This window comes from Dipodomys spectabilis, unplaced genomic scaffold (genome assembly GCF_019054845.1).
Source record: "Dipodomys spectabilis isolate Male_0828 unplaced genomic scaffold, ASM1905484v1 ptg000259l, whole genome shotgun sequence".
Lineage (NCBI taxonomy): Eukaryota > Metazoa > Chordata > Mammalia > Rodentia > Heteromyidae > Dipodomys > Dipodomys spectabilis.
The window spans coordinates 2020925-2039388 of NW_024870936.1; the positions used below are offsets into that span (position 1 = coordinate 2020925).

At 34.6% G+C, this 18464-nt stretch overlaps 1 non-coding gene across 1 annotated transcript; it reads right to left on the bottom strand.

Annotated features, from left to right (window-relative positions):
• Positions 1 to 427: 427 nt before the first annotated feature.
• LOC122125070 lies at positions 428 to 533 on the bottom strand. Its single transcript, XR_006150718.1, has one exon. It is a non-coding gene; the product is annotated as a U6 spliceosomal RNA (small nuclear RNA).
• Positions 534 to 18464: the final 17931 nt, after the last annotated feature.

Genomic DNA, 18464 nt, shown 5'->3' on the forward strand with positions numbered 1-18464 from the left:
AATGGGCCATAAGGAAGGTCAATATTTAGCTTTCTGAGGACTCACCAGACTGATTTCCAAAGTGGTTGTGTAAGTGTACATTCACACACACACACACACACACACACACACACACACACACACATACACACAGAATGTTTTCTTGATCATTCTTCTACTGAGGGGAATCGGAGTTGGTTTCATATCTTAGCTATGGCAAATAATGCTACAATAAACATTGTTGTGGTGGTAGTTTTAGTATGGACTTGTTTCTGATCATTTAGGGGAATGCCCAAAAGTGGGATTGCTGTGTAATAGGGGAGCTCTATGTGGAGTCTTTTGAGGAACCTGCAAACTGCTTTCCAAAGTGGATGAACAAGTTTACACTCCCACCAAGAATGCAGTAGGCTTCCCTTCTGGCCACATCCCTTCCAGCATCTGTTGTTGTAAAAGTATGGAATGATTCACTAATTTGCGTGTCATCCTTTTGCAGGGACTATGTTAGTCTTCTCTGTATGTTCCAATTTTAGTGTATGTGCAGCCAAATTGAGCACAGAACATTATTGTATATATAAAGTGTAATTGATTTTCTTAAACTAGACAATTCAACAAAAAGTAAGTTCAAAAGAATTGTGAAATTTTAGAACCATTTATTTCTTACATAAGCACACATTTAAGAGTAAAGTCAAGATTGACATGGCAAAAACAAAATAATTCCAGGTATTTGTTGTTCATGAGATGTATAGGAAGAGGAATTCAATTATTCTACACAAGGCACCTGTCATAGTGATCATTGCAGCAAATGTTAAGGTTTGTTAAAAGTTTTAATGATTTAAATATGTTTATTTTTGGGATTTGCTTATATATGATAAAATTAAGACTGTTTGGCAGGTCATAAAATTTTTTGATAAAGTATATAATATTTCTAGTAGCATGTACTAGTAAGTATGTACATTTCAGAGTTTATAGAAACTTTACTAATGAGAAGTTGCAAAGACTGTTTAAAGAAGCAGAGTGAAGAGTTAAGATTTAAAGTACACAGTTTCTGTTAAATCTTTAGGGCTCCCTTACGTTATATGTTAATGATGAACAAATAATTATAAAAGCCACATATAAATGATGAGATGAACTATAAATAGTAATCTTAGTGGGTAAATTTAAAGGCTACTCATAGCTTTACCCAGTTTTACATGTACAGGAATATGAGAAAATAGTAAAATCTACTATGTACACTTCAAATACTGAAAACCCTGGTAATTGTTTTGTTTTTTATTTTAGTAATCATTAATATTTAATTATTTTTTTCTTCATAGCATTTTTCCTTGTAATATAATAAAACATTTTGTGAGTCATCATTAAGAGGTCCTTTGAGAATATTATTGGGATGGCCACACCATTTTTCATAGGTGCATGTGAATTTACAAAGAGCAAAACTAAAAACAAAATATTGATTAAAATTTTTATCAAGTAGAGTCTGAATCAGTAGTGTTGATAAATGTCCACACCTAAAATCTTAACCCTAGTCTGAAGTAGTGGTATTACAGAATTGAGGCCACAAAATTGAGAAACTGTGTTTTGTTTTGTTTTTGTTTTTTTTGCTTTGGTTTTGTTGGTTGTGGGGCTTGAACTCTGGGTCTTGGGTACTGTCCCTCAGTTCTTCAGCTCACGGCTAGTGTTACCACTTGAGCCACAGCACCACTTTCATTTTTTCTGCTTATGTCGTGCTAAGGAATGAAATTCAGGACCTCATTCATGCAAGTCAAGCACTCTACCACTGAGCCACCTTCCCAGCACCTGAGAAACTGTGATTTAAAAAATCACCTGAACAATATTTGCTTTCTCCTTTGGGTTATATAATGAAATATGTAAACATATTTTTATATTTTTGTGAATTGTCATACTTCTAAATTTATACTAACTGCAGCCAATTTATCCTTTTCAAAGTCAAGAAATATTTCTGAGAGTTTGCTTCTGTGAAGACTGTTTTTGCATTTATAATTTCTTCGGAGTCATTTTTATTTTTTATCAAAATCACTTAATATTTTATGTTGATGAGTTATCATACATCAACTACCTTCAAATGTACATGTAGAGTCTCAATATAGCAATATGAATATTCTCATACAACTCGTTTATCTGTTACGCACTTTAAGTATTATGATATTTTTCCCTCTCTTGCACTCTCTCATTTCTGCTCTTTCTCTTTCATGCTCTATGTCTGCTACTTAGATTTTCTGCTGGTCTACTATTACCCGTCAGGATCCACTGGTTTTGTGGGGACATGATAGGGACCATCACTTACCCTTGCATTCTTTAAGAGTTATAACAGTGACGTGAAATTATTCTTTGCCATTCTAAATGGCAAAACAACAGATCTAGGAATTCCTTTTCACTTTAAGTACTATTATAAGTTTTATCTCATATGAATCATTGAGACTGATAAGATACTTTTAGCTTGGGACCTAAAAGTTCTTTTTCTTTACAAGCAACCTTTTACTTTTATTATCAGTAAGTAACAAAAACAAAGCTATCCTATGGAAAGTAGGCTGAAGTTGTTCACAGGGATGAAAAACAAGGTAATGGGGGAAGTAAGTACAAAGGATATCCCTCATATAGCACAGATCCTTAAGAGCAGTTTATGATGTACACTTTGTGATAAGCACAATGTGCTGGGAACTGTAGATTAAATCACTGAACACCTGATATTTATTTACATATGCATATATGCGTATATAGGCCCATATATGTACACATGAATGTTACTATACACACAAATACATACATATGTACACACATGTACACATGCACAAATGGAGAAAGACACATAGATATAGCCAACAAAAGTTTCACTAGTTGTTGAATATGCCTTTGACAGAATGCTTGGTAACAAATGTGTTGAAGATATATTTGTCTCTAAGAGTTCTTTTACCACTCCTCTTATCTCTTACAACTGGTAGGTTTAGAGAGATTCGACTTGAAAAAAATGCAGTACAAGTGATAGCAAGTCACTCGGAAATCTAAATAAGTATAGGTCATATGGTGTCTCCCTGCTCCCCATGGAATGCTTGCTCTTGTAGTCACTCTCAACAGCCAAAGTAGTAGGATTATTAAGAATAAAGTTATAAGGCTTTAAATGGCATCCTTCCTTGGGCTCTTTTCCAACAGCCAGCATCAATTCCTAAGCAGATGAGTGACTCCCCAGAAGACGGGAGCACAGGTCAAAATTTAACTAACCCATATGAAAAGTTTAAAGTGAGAAATGCTGACTGAGGTCGTGCTGATGTCCTGGCCACTAAAATAAGAAAAAAAGAAAGTTTTTTTATGTATTAAAATTTAAGAATAATTTGTAACCTGTCAATAAATGTGTAGAACACAATTATATCAACTGACAAAAGATGATGTGCATTTCATTTATGTGATTTTGGACTTGGAAAGTGTTTTTAAGTGTGTCTACACAAGTAGAATCAGCATGAAACAAGCCAGCATTTCTTCATTTAAGACACAAGGAAAGGATACAGGTTGTCCCATTGTAACAATGAGATTTGCAAGATACTATTAGAGGGAGGTGGACGGAGGTGTTGTGGATGTGTGAAGATAAGGAATAGTAGGGGAAATACAAAGAGGTGGTAACAATGCTCAATAAGAAATGTATGCAACTGTAACCCCTCTGTACAGTATCTTTACAATAAAATATATATTAAAAACATACTAGGAAAACTGTACATATGGCAAGTTGTATTTGTCACTCAATATAATTAAAGTATTAGTTTTAGGACCACAGGCATACTAAAATTTTGGATGCTCAAATTCTCTACATAAACACAGTATATTATTTTCATTAGAATCTGCCCACAACCTAGTGCAGTGTGATTTCTGTGAAAATTTTTACTACATTCTATGTTTGTAGTGGAAAATAAAATATATTCACTACCAACAGATACAAATTTATTTCAGATAATTTTTGTCTGCATTTTGTGGATGGAATTGCGAGAGCTAATTTGAAAAGCACAAATTTAATCACCAAGAGCTATCTTCAAGATGTAGCAAAGATATAATACAGCATCATTGAATGGTATGGGACTCTAAGGAGAAGTACTTCAATTGAAACATTATCAGAAATTGTAAGCAAGCAAAGACTATTTAGAAATGCAGCTGCTAGATTTCTCATGGAGAGCTTTTATAACATTTGAAACACAAGTCAGAACCTCATGGAAGTGTAGACAATTTTCCTTCACCTTTCTGTCAGTCTTGGTCATTATCAATCATAATATAGCTAATCTAGAATAATCTTGTAATAAGAAAATGTTTATGAGAACTGGAGGAGGATGGTGGAGGAGAACCTGGAGGCTAAACAATCTCTCTCACAGAAAGCAGTGTTAGTGTTCCAGCGAACAGTACTAGGCTAGAGTATCACACTGTGTGCCATCACAGTACAGAGTTTGGCTAGAGAGGGAAAATCCAGGGAAGGAGACAGATCTGAGCAGTTGCTGTAGCCATGGCTGAGGCAGCTTTGGTGGGGGCCATAGTCACTCCACCATACATACAACAGAGGGGGTCCAGGACAAAGGCACCAGACACAGTGGGTGAGCAGATTCTACTCAACACCAGCAACAACTGAAAAGGAGCAAATGAGTTAAACCATCTTAACAGGCCCATATCAAGCATTGAAATAGAAAAAGCAGTAAGAGACCTCTGTTCTTAGAAAAGCCCAGAACCACATTGATTTACAGCAGAATTCTACAAGGTTTTCAAAGCGGAACTCATCAAAGAAAGAGAATTACACACCCATTACTTTGATGAACATTGATGCCAAACTTCTCAACAAAATTTTCGCCAAACAATTCAACAATTCATCCCAAAAATTACATACCATGATCAAACAAGATTCAGTTCAGGGAAGCAAAGCTGGTTCAATATACGCAAATCAATTAATTAACACCATTTTATGATGAAGTTTCTGCATAAACTAGGAATCCAGGGCATATTCCTCAAAAAAATAAAGGCTGTATATGACAAACCTGCAGCCAGAATTATACTAAATTGTCAAAAAGTAAAGACATTTCCTCATAACTCAGAAACGAGACAAGGACGTCCACTCTCTCCACTTCTCTTCAATTTACTATTAGCATGCCTAGCTACAGCAATAAGAAAAGATGAAAACATAAAAGGGATCCAAACAGTGGAAGATGAAGTAAAACTCTCTCTCTTTGCAGATGACATGATCTTGTATTTAAAGAATCCCATGGACTCCACTCCCAAATTACTCATGCTGATTCAAAACTATGGCAATGTATCAGGGTATAAAATTAACCCTCAAAAATCAATGGCTTTTCTGTATGCCAACAAGGAGAAAAGAGTGGCTGAAATCAGAAAAGCAACTCCATTCTTAATAACCCCACAAAAAATAGAATAGCAATGAATTAACTTAACCAAAGAAGTAAAGGATCTCCATGATGAAAACTTTAAAAACCTGAAAAAGGAAATCAAAACAGAACTTAGAGAGTGAAAAAACTCCCTTGATCCTGGATTGGAAGAATTAACATCGTGAAAATGGCAACACTTCCCAAGGCTATCTACAAATTCAATGAAATACCAATCAATATTTCAATCTCATTCTTCAAGGAAATAGAAGAGGCAATCCAAAAAGTCATATGGAAGGATAAAAGGCAATGAATAGCATAAACAATCCTTAACAGAAAAAACAGTGCTGGAGTAATATCAATACCAAATTTCAAACTCTACTACAAAGCATTAGCAAACAAAACAGCTTGGCACTGGCACAAGAACAGAACTCAGGACCAATGGAATAGAATTGAAAACCCAGAAATGAGCCTACAGACCAATAGGCACCTAATCTTTGATAAAGGAGATAAAAAATAGAATGGAAGAAAGACAGCCTCTTCAGTAAAATGCTGGCAAAACTGGTTAATCACTCATAGAAAACTAAAGCTAGATGCTTATCTATCATCCTGTACCGAATCAGAAAAAAAAAGAAAAGAATATTTAAAAAGACCAAAAGTTCAGAAGAGATAAACACACACACACACACACACACACACACACACACACACACACTCACACGTATACACCTAAAATAAAAATTATGGGAGGAAAATAAAATTAATAGAAAACAATTTTAAAAATTAATTTTTTTTTAAAAAAGTTCAAATAAGAGTTCTTTGATTGCAACAATGAGATGTACAATTCATTATGTCGAAAAACGAACTTAACACCTTTGGTGGGGGGTAGGGGAGGATAGGTGAAGGGAGGGGAGAAGTATGGCAAGGGATGGGAAGGGGAAACAAGGAGGCAACAATGCTTGATAAGAAATATACTCGTTATCTTGCCCATGTAATTGTAACTCCTCTGTACTGTAGTCTCACTATAAAAAGTAAAATTAAATTAAAAAAAAGAGTTCTTTGATTTTTTTTTTTTGATGGGGGGATGGGGGCAATGGTACGATTGTGTATCTCCCGTGTCCATTACCAGTCTCTTGGTGGAGTCTCTGGTCTGCTTGTGGTGTTTGGTTTTCCTGTGGCTTGATTGTTTTCTTAAGTCAGTTTGTTTGAACAGGCAGAAAAATGCTTTGCCTAACCCATTGTTTTGTGATCCTCCTCCCAGGCTAGTTCAGTGGGAGGTAGATTTGCTTTGAGTATCCCAAAAGAGGGAGATGGGAGTTTCCTCTAGATTGGAGACGCTGTGATAAGACTAGGTTATGGGTAGAGTTGAGGCCTTTCAGCAATCAGTAGCTTTTCCTTGTTGGGCTAGCTCCTGAGACTCTCAGAGAGCCCAGCTTGGAGCCATTCTCAGGGTTTATGTTTACTGAGTTTTAATTGTTGTCTAGGCTGCTGTAGGGAGGGGCAGCCTCTGGCTCTGTTTACCCAGTGATGAAAGTCACTCCTCAGGGGGCAGATTTTTCTCTGTCTGGGCTAGTTGACTTTCCCATGGGTGGACCTGAACCTGGCAGGTCAGGTAAGGTTCCTGTGACCTGCTAAATGACTCTTTTGTTTTCTTCCAAGGCCTGAGTTGGAGCTAGTTGCTCAGCCTGGCCTTTGTTAGTATCAAAGACAAAGATCTCCAGTGGTAGGGAACATGCAGCCTTCCCTCCTCTGCTCCCTGAGAAGGAATGAGGAGATGAGGGTTCTACTCATGCTAGAGTATTGTTCCTGGGCAGTTTCTGGTCTGTGATCTGCAGGATGAAGATATCTGCTCCTTATCAGTTCTTGCTTGTGTTGGGTAGAATCCGCTTGCCCGCCACATCTGGTGCCTTTGTCCGCTATTCCCTCTGTAGTTATGGCTGCCAAGATTGTCTCTGCTACCAACTCTGCCACTGCAGCCATGGCTAGCTGCATGTGTTCAGATTTGTTTCCTTGCTTGGATTTTCCTTCTCTGTCCAAACTCTCTGTATTGAGATGAAATACTTGGTGTGTCTCTGTAGCCGAAGACTATTCACTGGAATACTTAAATGCTTTCTATGGGAGAGCTTGTTTAGCCTTCAGCTTCTCCTCTGCCATCTTCCCCCGAATCTCATGATTTTTTTATGTGTTTTTTTTAGGGAAAAATGTCATTGGTGTTTATATTTTGTGTTGGCATAAAATGAGCCTACTATTGTCTTAATTTAATAAAATAAAACTCTCTGAGCACTGGTGGCTCATGCTTGTAATCCTAGCTACTCAGGAGGCAGAGATATGAGGACCTCAGTTCAAAGACAGCCCAGGCAGAAAAGTCGGTGAGACTCTTATCTCCAATAAGCGACGAGAAAACCAGAATTGGCACTTTGACTCAAGTGGTAGAGCACTCACTTTGAGCTGAAGAGTGTAGGACCAGTGCCGAGGCCCAGAGTTCAAGCCCCATGAATGACCAAATAAACAAAACAAAACAACAACAACAAAAAAACTCTCTGATTCTATGACAGCAAAAATTTTGTGGGTAATGGTTAAGAGCAAGAGGAACAATAGGAAATATATAGCAGGAAACTTATAAATCTTAATGGACGAACAGTCTGTCAGTTTGTTTTAACTTTTTATCAAAAATGAAAGTAATACTTGATAATATTTTATTAAGGCATTTAAATTTCTTTGACCTTGACATTTAACATTCGTTTTAAAAAGAAATTCAACAGGTGACAGTGTTTTCTCCTTACTTTTCCAAAGAAATGATTATTTCATCATTATAGTGTATAGCACAATATAACCAGAAAGCATTTGTTAAGGAAAAAAAAATTCCCATTATTTGTTTTGCTTGTCTGTATTTAAAGCTGCATACCACATCTTACCCACCCTATTGTCTGTTTTCTCATTTGAAACATTTCAATAAATGTGTCAGCCAGCAAAGTTTTACAAATTAGCCTGCTTTCATTCATTGTGCTTTCCAAAATATATCTCACAAATGCTAACAACAAAACACAACTTGAAACATCTGTGGATTTTTCTACTTATGGTGCAAAGTAATCACTTTCCATAATCCCTAGAATCAGCTCTTCACAGGCATTAAATGGTCTTTCACTTCCATGTTTTAGAACAGCAGCATGTAACAATGGTGTACATGTTAATTTGTTCACCACATCTGGTTTGTTTACAGCAAGGACTGACTTCATGGAAGATGGTAATAGATGAGTTGAGCAATTATGTAGTTTAAAAAGGCTCTGAGTTGGGGATAAAGAATATCCATTTATGTGATTAATATTTAAATTTAGTTCTATAATGTATACTCCTTCAATTTTCTGGCTAACATGTTCTACATACTAAGTATTTTTAAAAGAAATATTGTACGTTGTTTCCTTGGTGACAACGTAATTGGAAGACTTAAAATTTTCCTATACCATGGCCATCTGAAATGAGATGGATGTACTTAGGTTAGCATAAACAAATTTTGGGACAGCATTAATGTTTGAATCTTGGATCGGATTTGATTGGGAATTGTGAAAGGCTTTCATAATATGAGAAGAAAAACAAAAGGCCATACTAATACTTTTATATGCCACATTGTTTTATTAGTATATTGAAACACACACATATAAACACACAGATACACATTATGAAGACCCAGTCAGTCTGAAAGAAAAATTTTTAATAGGAATTCCCTAAAATATTTAGTCTGCTGAGATCTGATTAGAATTTACAGAAATATCTATTGGCTTCCACTCCTAGACAAGTTATTATCATTGATGAAGATGTTGCCATTTGAATTTAGAATACCCCAGAAAGACCTATGTGTTAAAGAAAAATGACATTCCAATTCCTCCCAGACTGTGGAGCATACCTGAATAGTTCTGTAGATTTAGTTATTCAGAGTGAAACTCATGAGAAAATAGACTCTCATCTTCTTTCTCCTTCTATCTTTTAATCATTCTAGGTAAAAAACATTTCTCTTTGACATACTCCCCTCCTTGACATTGTCTTGTCACTAGCCCCCAAAGCAATAAAACCAGCTGAACATACACCAAAACATTCAATCTTGTACATCTGAGTAAGCCTTTCTGCTTAATAAGTGGACAATATCACTTATTATGGTATGTTATCAAACTAACCCAAAGTTCTAGTCTTTCTAACAATGTGGAGTATATTAAAATGTGCTTCATTATAAAATATCTAACTCCATGTTGTATATTGTTTTTTTTTTTCTGTTGATCCTAGCACTTACAATCAGGGCCTAACTGTAAAACAGTTTGCAATAAATAATCACATTACTTTTATGATTCCATAATTTTACTTGTTTTCCTACAAATTTATAGAATAGTGTAGCGATGGAAATCAATTAATATTGAATTTTGATATCAGATTATCTATCACTGCAAGTGTTGTCAAAATTTATCTACACTGAAATGATTGCCATTGATATCTTTCTCAAGATTCCAAATGTTTATACTTTCAGCTGACCTTTTACAAAACTCATACCCCAAACATAATTTTTAGTTTGTTCATGCAATCATAAATATATGGCACAAAAAGTTAATTAACTTTATTTGCTGTCACTAATGGAGTATACCTAATAGAATTGAGTATATACTCTCAGGGAAATAAGATATTTCCTTCTAAATCCAGACTTGCAGGCAGACAGACAGACACCCACACCCACACACATACACACACCCACACACTCTCTCTCTCTCTCTCACACACACACACACACACACATACTTACCACTCTGACTCAGGTTAGGTTCCAGACATTGGGTATCAGACAATGATCTATTAATCAAACTTTCTTGTCCAGACATAAAATACATTAATAATTCCACACATATAGAAACACCAGATCATTCAAAATAATGAGAATATTTAACAGAACCACCCCGCTCTGAGCCATCTACTCCCTGATTTCATTCACTCATGTCGATGCATTTTTCATATCATAATTAAAAATCTTTTTGTATCTCTCTGATTAGCAGAAAATATGTTATCATATAAGAGAAAATGTAGGTAAAATTCCTTTTTGCATATGAAATAATGACATTCCTGAGGATAAAACATGCCTGTTTTTCAGTTTGTTTGCCAAAATGGAACTATTAGATCTTCTGAGTATTTAACTTTATACCTGAACCTTCAAATTTCACTAGGATTTGAATTGTGTTACTTACAATATTAATGTAAAATAAAAGCATTACTAAATATAAAGAAAATTATAATTTTATCACACTTTAATCCCTGAATTGACTTTATTATAAAAACAATTACATTTATATAACAAGATAAACATCCTGAAACAAATTATGAGGTATGGAAACAGAAGAGTCCGTTTTTTGTTTACTGTATGTTGTTGTTATTTATAGTTTGTGATGATTCTGTCTTCTTTACCTTATGCATGGTATATTCATTCTATGTCTTCTGGAAGGTGGGGGTGGGCACAAAGCTTTAGGGAAAGGGGGAAAAAATGAAGCAGTGAAGTTCCTTGAACATTGATGAAAGTGAACTATTTAACACATGGGTGGGGAAAGAAGTGAGGGAATGGGAAAATATGAGGGAACTGAAGACATTTCATAAAAGGAAATGTACACATTACTTGACTCATGTAATTGTAATACCTCTATAAATCAATTTAATAACAGGGTAAATTTATTTTAAAAAAGCAAACAAAATATTGTTCCTTAGAATCTTACAAGTATGTTTTGTTCACTGGTTTGGGCTGGTTGAGTCTATCTCTGAAAATAGCTACATTTACATTCATTGGGCGAATTTTTGAGCTACTGGTATATAAAAGTCAATTATGATTGTATGTTTTTTGAGACTGATTCATTTATTTCTTTATCTAATTTATATAATTTCTATCTATCAGTTTTTGAATTGGCTTGTTCCTGTTTTTCAAGGACCTAGTGGTGCATTATTAGTGCTGATTTAAGATTGTTCTAATTTGTTGATGTACATACTCAAATCTATAAATTTTCCTGAGTATTGCCTGTGTTCTTGTGTCCCATAGGAGGTAGTATTTTGTCTGTTCACTTCCACTGAATTCCATAAACGTTGGAACTTCCCTCCATATGTCTTCAGTGACTCACTGATGATTTGGAAATGTGTTACTCAGTCTCTGTGAGTTTCAGAATTTTTTGTGATGCCTTTTGATGATGAGATCTAATTTGGTCCCATTGTCGTCTAACAGGATATAGGGAGTAATTTCATTTTTATTTTTGAATTTTCACAGATTTTCTTTCTGATCTAAGATATGATCTATTTTGGAGAACGTTCCATGAGCTGTTAGGTATAGCTTGTCAAAACAAGTATTTGGTTTTGATTTTTTGCTAGATTTTGACCTGGATGGCCCGTCCAGAGGTAAGAATGATGTGTTCAAGCAACCAACAATGTGTTTGGATGTATGCATATTTTTAGGGCAAGTAGTATTTGTCTGATGAATTTGAGAGATCTAGGATTCAGGGCATTGATATCTAGCATTGTTATATCCCCCTGATGGAGAGTTTCCTTCATCAACATTTAATGTCCTTTTTAGTCTCTTTTTACCTTTATACCAATTTTAATTTAAAGCCAATCTTGTCTAATATTAATATAACTACTCTGGCCTGTTAATGAGGTCCATTTTTAGTTTGTAAAGATGATATACAGAAGGGATCCAATTACATAAGTCAGATAATGAGCACATTTCTTTTTCAACAATGTCACCTCTTCCCACATGTTGTCCCAGTTTTTCCCTTTCAACCCCCCTCCCCCCTAAGTTGTATAGTTCATTTACAAGGTAGTGTCTATTGAGTGGCACTGCTACATTTGTTTACACTTTGTCCCACCATTTCTGTGTTTCCCTTGCCCTTTCCAAACTTATATATAAGACCAAAGGTGCAGAAATTAAAACAAAATAACAGCATCCGAATTCAGATGGAAAAAGCAAAATAATAAAAAAAACCTCTCATTATCATTTCTTGGAGATCAATTTGATGAACATTATTTTATATGATAATATTCATATAGCTATTGATCCTTTGTGATCCTCTCCAAAGGGCATCCTCCTTTGATCTCACTGTATAAATGTTTAGAATCCCATGTAATTTATCATGTCCAAATGTAATGTTTTCTCTTTTACCATCCAAGTGTGTTAAGTTGTAGAATTAGAGGCACATTCTAATACAACAAATGATGGAAATCGGGCAACCTATATTTCTTTGAGTCTGACATTCTTCACTTAATATAGGTTTGTTCCAAGTCTTTCCATTTCCTTATGAATGGTGTAATATCACTTTTTCTGGGTGAATAGAGTTGCATCATACTTAAGAGTTTCTTCATGGCAAAGGAAAAAATTAGCAGGATATATAGAAAGAGAATAGAATGGAAGGAGATATTTACTAACTAAGCATTAGACCAGGGTTTACATAACTAACCCATATTTAGAGATCAAATAAACGCTCAAATCAACAAGAGCCCTATTAATATATGGGATAATGACTTAAAGAGAACTTCTTAGAAGAAAAGTAAAAATGACAAATAGACATATCTCTCTCCATGAAAGAAATGCAAATCCAAACAACACCGAGATTCTTCTCACCCCTGTTACAATGTCATTATGAAAAAAACGAACAATCACATTTACTAATAAGGATGTGGTGCAAAGGAAACTCTATTACATTGTTGGTGGAAATGTAATCTTGTTCAACGACTTTGGAAAACATTATGGAGGTTGCTCACAAAACTGAATAGAAAGCTACCTATGATCCAGCAATTCCACTTATGGGCATTTATCCAATAGAGCAGAAACAAGGCCACACTGAAGCTGCCAGCACAATCATGTTCATTGTTGCAGTATTTTCTGTAACCAACATATGGAATCAGCCTAGATGCCTCTCACTGCAAAAAGGGATCATGAATTGTGTGCGTGTCTGTACATGAATTATATATATATATGTGTATATATATATATAAAATTTCATTGATCCCTATTTACAAATATGTATGTATATATACATACATAATCAAATTTTATTAATCAATCAGAAAGAATCATATTGCACCATTCTTTTTTGGGGGGCGGGGGGGTCCAGTCATGGGAACTGAGCTCTAGGGCTTGGGCACTGTCCCTCAGCTCTTCAGCTCAAGGCTAGCGCTCTACCACTTGAGCCAGAGTGCTACTTCCGGCTTTTATTCTTTTTGCTTATGTGGTGCTGAGAAATCAAACCCAGGGCCTCATGCATGCAAGGCAAGCGCTCTACCACTGAGCCACCTTCCCAGCCACTATTGCCTCATCTTAAGGAAAATGAAAGACTTAGAAATAATCATATTAAGTGAAATTAACTGGACCCAGAGAAAGTTAGGTTGTATGACTTTCCTTATGTTTGGTAGACAGAAGGTGCATATAAATGTAAAGTTAAACATACTGGATGATATCCAAGGAGATAAATGAATTATCTGAAGTGTCAGAGTCCATGGAAAGTGTAAATAGTATAGTTCTCTTCAAAGATTAAGTCAAAACCCAACAAAATAAATACCAGTAAATGCGGACTACAAGAGAGGACAGTGGGGGGTAAGGTGAGAGGGGTAGGAAATTGAAAAGGATAGAGTACAGGCAAGAATCTATTGCATACTTCCCAGAATTGAAATAAACAAAATAATGGATAGTATGAAATGGGGGTGAAGATGTTGAAGTGGTAACACAATTCCAGGTGTACTGTATACACAAAATGATTTGTTAAATGGCAAGTAATTCCATACATAACATAATGTTGAGATAAGTATGGACTTTGTTGATTGGGAGGGGTGGATGAGAATGTTGAATGGAGTGACATTAATCAAGATGAATTGTATTCATAAACTGTTTCAGTGAATGGCAACTCCTTTGTACAAATACTTAAAGATAATAAAAGTATTCAAAAGGTTAATTATGATAGTTGAATAGAGCGTTGAACCTCAATTCAATTCCCATTTAATAATATTTGTAACTTGTAGGTTTTGAGAATAAAGTTCAAATAATAAAACATTATGAATAGTTTTTTTCAAAAATTTGAAATTTAAGTCAATACTACTTTGCGTTTTGTCCACTATTGGGCTGTTATAAGAAAATACCTCAAAGTAAGTTGATTAAAAACATCAGGACTATATTACCCATACTCTAGAAGCTTGAACATTGATTATAAAAATGATTATTCAAAGCAAATCTTTGTCTTATGGGGGTCTACTCTCTGGTTCATTATAATCTGTTTGCTGGACATTCACATGGCAGACTAGTTATATTGGGCTTCATTTATCAGGATCATTATTGCAGGGTAATCTCTGAAAGGCTGATTCTAATGTCATCAGACAGGGGAATAGAATTTCAATATGTGTAATTGGAAGGAGTTACAGTGTCCAATACTTTTTGCAACTTTTTCTTTAACTCAGTGTAGTGTATCATTTGGATATTATTTCATAGAAAATAATAACTTAAGGACAAACCTATATCGTGTAAATTATGTGAATGATTCTCCTTTAATGGGAATAATTGTAGTGATGACAAAGTGAAGTATGATTGTTTTGTGGCTCTTGAATCACATCATAGGTAATCATGTAAACATGTTCAGCCTTTCTAAGGCCCTTCTGATGTATTTGAACAATCTCCAATGAGTTAACTGATTTCAGAAATACAGATCTCCTTAGATTTTCATTGCTGTCTGCTATTAAGTCTCCCACAGACACCAAAATCAGAGTATGATAATTTCTCTGATAAAACATATAATATAAGTTGTTATAATTAATATAATATGAAGACTGTAATATTAATAGCATTATAAATACTAGTGCTCATATTATATAATATATTGACATCCTTTGGTAACATCAATTTTTAAAATATTTATAACAATGTAAATAGTTTGCAAATAGTTATTTGATGATGTATAGAAAATGAGAAAAAGATTTGTGTACATATTTACTTGAGATGCAAACAGATTCTTCTGGTTATTTCTGATCCTTCCTTTGTTGGTTTCATTCATGCATGGAGAACATGCAGCAAAGTGACAATTGTAACCTTGCGTTTACAAAAGGGTTAACTTACATGAAGTTTATGTTGGGCTAAATAACAGATTTTATAAATTAAATTGGTTTTGTCCCTTCCTTCCTTCGTTCCTTCCTTCCTTCCTTCCTTCCTTCTTTCCTTCTTCCTTCCTTCCTTCTTGCTGTCTTTCCTTCCTCCTTCCTTCCCTCCATCCCTACCTCTCTCTTTTGCTCTCTTCTTTTTTCTTTCCTTCTTTCCTCCTTTCTTTCTTTCTCTCTTTCTTTCTTGCTTTTCTTCTATTCTTCCTTTCTTTCTTTTACAAATAATATTTCTTAAGTGTATACATAAAATACCAATGTGTTATGAGTAATTAAAAATATTAACTAGATTAATATTAATTTTAATGACCTATGTTATATCTTAAAGCAAATTGTACTAAAAACCACTTCATAAAAGTTGCAGGATATGAAACAAATATTACTATTCATGATATTGTGTATTTCTTTAAAGTAAAATAAGTATCTAGACATAATATGCATGTGTGTGCATGTGGGTGTGTGTTATTCTTGTGATTTGAACTCAAGGTCTATGCCTTAGTTTTTTTCACTCAAGGTTAGTTTGACCCACAACTCCACTTCTGGCTTTGTGTGTGTGTGTGTGTGTGTGTGTGTGTGATTAATTGAGATTTGTCTCACAAACTTTCTTGCCAAAGCTGGCTTTGGTCCCCAGCTTCCTGAGTAGCAAGGATTACAAGCTTTAGACACTCATATTCAGCATAGATATATCTAAGAATAAAATAAATTTATTATTTGAATTCTAGAGGCTCAATTTAATTAATTAACATTTAGATATTTATTTAGTTGTTAAATCTGAACCTGCACTGCGGAAAAATACTGTTCATTTTTATGAAAAAATATACACTTGAAGGTTTAAATTACAGAATCTTTGGACAAATTGAAATACTCTATTATTCAAAAGCGACAAAGAGATCATTAATCAAATTTCTCATGTAAGATAAAATCAATAGGCTCTGTCAGGATGAATGAAGCAATTTGTCATTAACTTTGATTATTATCTACTGAAGTTACATGATTTTCTCTTTTTTTACCCTAAATTTTTGACATAAAAATGCAGATTCATACATTTTTTGAGTGTGCAGAAATCATAGTTACTGGTCATGTATTTCTCAGGTTTGGGTACCAAGTCATTTCAGAGAAAAATTGAATTTCATGCATTTTATGTCAACAGTCATTTTTAGAAATTGAATCAATCTTAATATAAGATAACTAAAGCAAGATATTCCATGACTTTTCCAAGTATTCTTATAGACTTGGATATAACTTATTTTTGAATGGCAGGAAATTCATATTATACCTACTTTCTATAGAATAATTAAGAAATAAATGATCGTGATAGCATTCATTTTTCCTTCACTAGAAAGAATGAAACTTGCTATAGACGACAAAATACTTCAATGGAAATGCCAGAAAATTATGAAAAGTTCAAGTCACTATAAGTTGAATAAAATAGTCATTTTTGAAGGTAACAAATTGTAATCTCTTGAAGCTTCTTTATCTGTTAAATAAAATGTATTTGCATTCAAAATATTTCATTCATCTCTCCAACAGTGGTATAACCAAACCAACTCCATGCCAAATAGCTTATCTGATTAATTCAAGTAAATATTTAGGAAGAGAAGTTATCACACTTGTATAGAAATATCTACCCACCATTCTAGAAATTAAATCTGAAATCATAAAAGATTGGGATTAATAATTAGCTTTCACTATGTTGCCATAAAGAGGTGGTGAACCTTTTCAAGTGGGCACAGTTGTAGAGGTATGGTCACTGAGAACTTGTGATCAATGAAGATGTTAAGATAAATGTCCTTTCTTTCTCTTCCTTCTTTTCCTTCTCTGTCTCCTTCTCCTTTTCCTTCTTCCTCTTCTCCTCTTTCTCTCTCTCCCAAACCTATTCCTCCTCTTCTTTACTTTGTGTCTTCCATGAAAACACATACTCCATCAGATGTTCCTGACATTGGGTTCTGTGCCACCACCAACCCAAAACAATGAGGATAAGAAGTATAAACTGAAATGTATAAAATCAGATGCCAAAATTAATCTATCCCCCTTATTAATTAATTTTATAAAATATTTTGTCATATGAATAGGAGACTGACACAGCATGCTCTCATTTATTATAAGGGATAGGATTTACTGGAAAAAAATCTGACTAACATCACCCTAGTGAAATGATTGATTTAGTAAATATTATATTAGGACAAATCTACTTTAAAATATCAGATATACTTCAACAAGAGGCAAAAAATTCACCTCTATGGTTTGCTAAGAAAAGACATCAGAATTCAATCTGTTCCTCAAGGAAATTGACCTATAATTGGCAGTATTGTCAATTTCATAAATGATTTAAGAAGACTGAAGAATAAATTTCAACTCTAACTAAGAGATAAAATTTACTTTGTCCCTGTAAACAACCTTTGTATTCTATTTATGTTTGGTCCACAAAATGACTTGTATTCTATTTTAATCATATTTTAATTGACTTTGAGTAGTTGCATGGGAGTTGCTGTTTGACCATGCAATTTATGAATAGTGTTTAGTGAGTTATTTTCTTGTCTTTCTTCTCTCCTGAGGTTTGAACTCTGGGTCTGGGCGGTGTGCGTGACCTCCTTTCGATGGACAGTAGAAGTCTATCACTTGAGGCACAGCAGGACTTTGATTTTTCTGACATTTAATTGGGGATAAAATCTCACAGACATTCCTACCTGGGCTGGTTTCAAACCTCCATCCTCAGTCTCCTGAGTATCTAGGATTACAGGCATGAGCCGTTAGTGCCTATCTTAATACAATGCATCTTTTTCTTTTTGACCCTCCTGGGGCTTGAACTCAGGGCCTTGGCAATGTCCACGAACTTCTTTTCCTCACATTGGCACTTTATGACTTCTGTCACAGTGCCAATTCCAGCTTTTTTTGTTAATGTAGAACTGAGGAATCAAACCCAGGGCTTCACACTATTCCCCTAAGACTACTACTAAGCCATATTCCCAGCTCAATACAATGCAT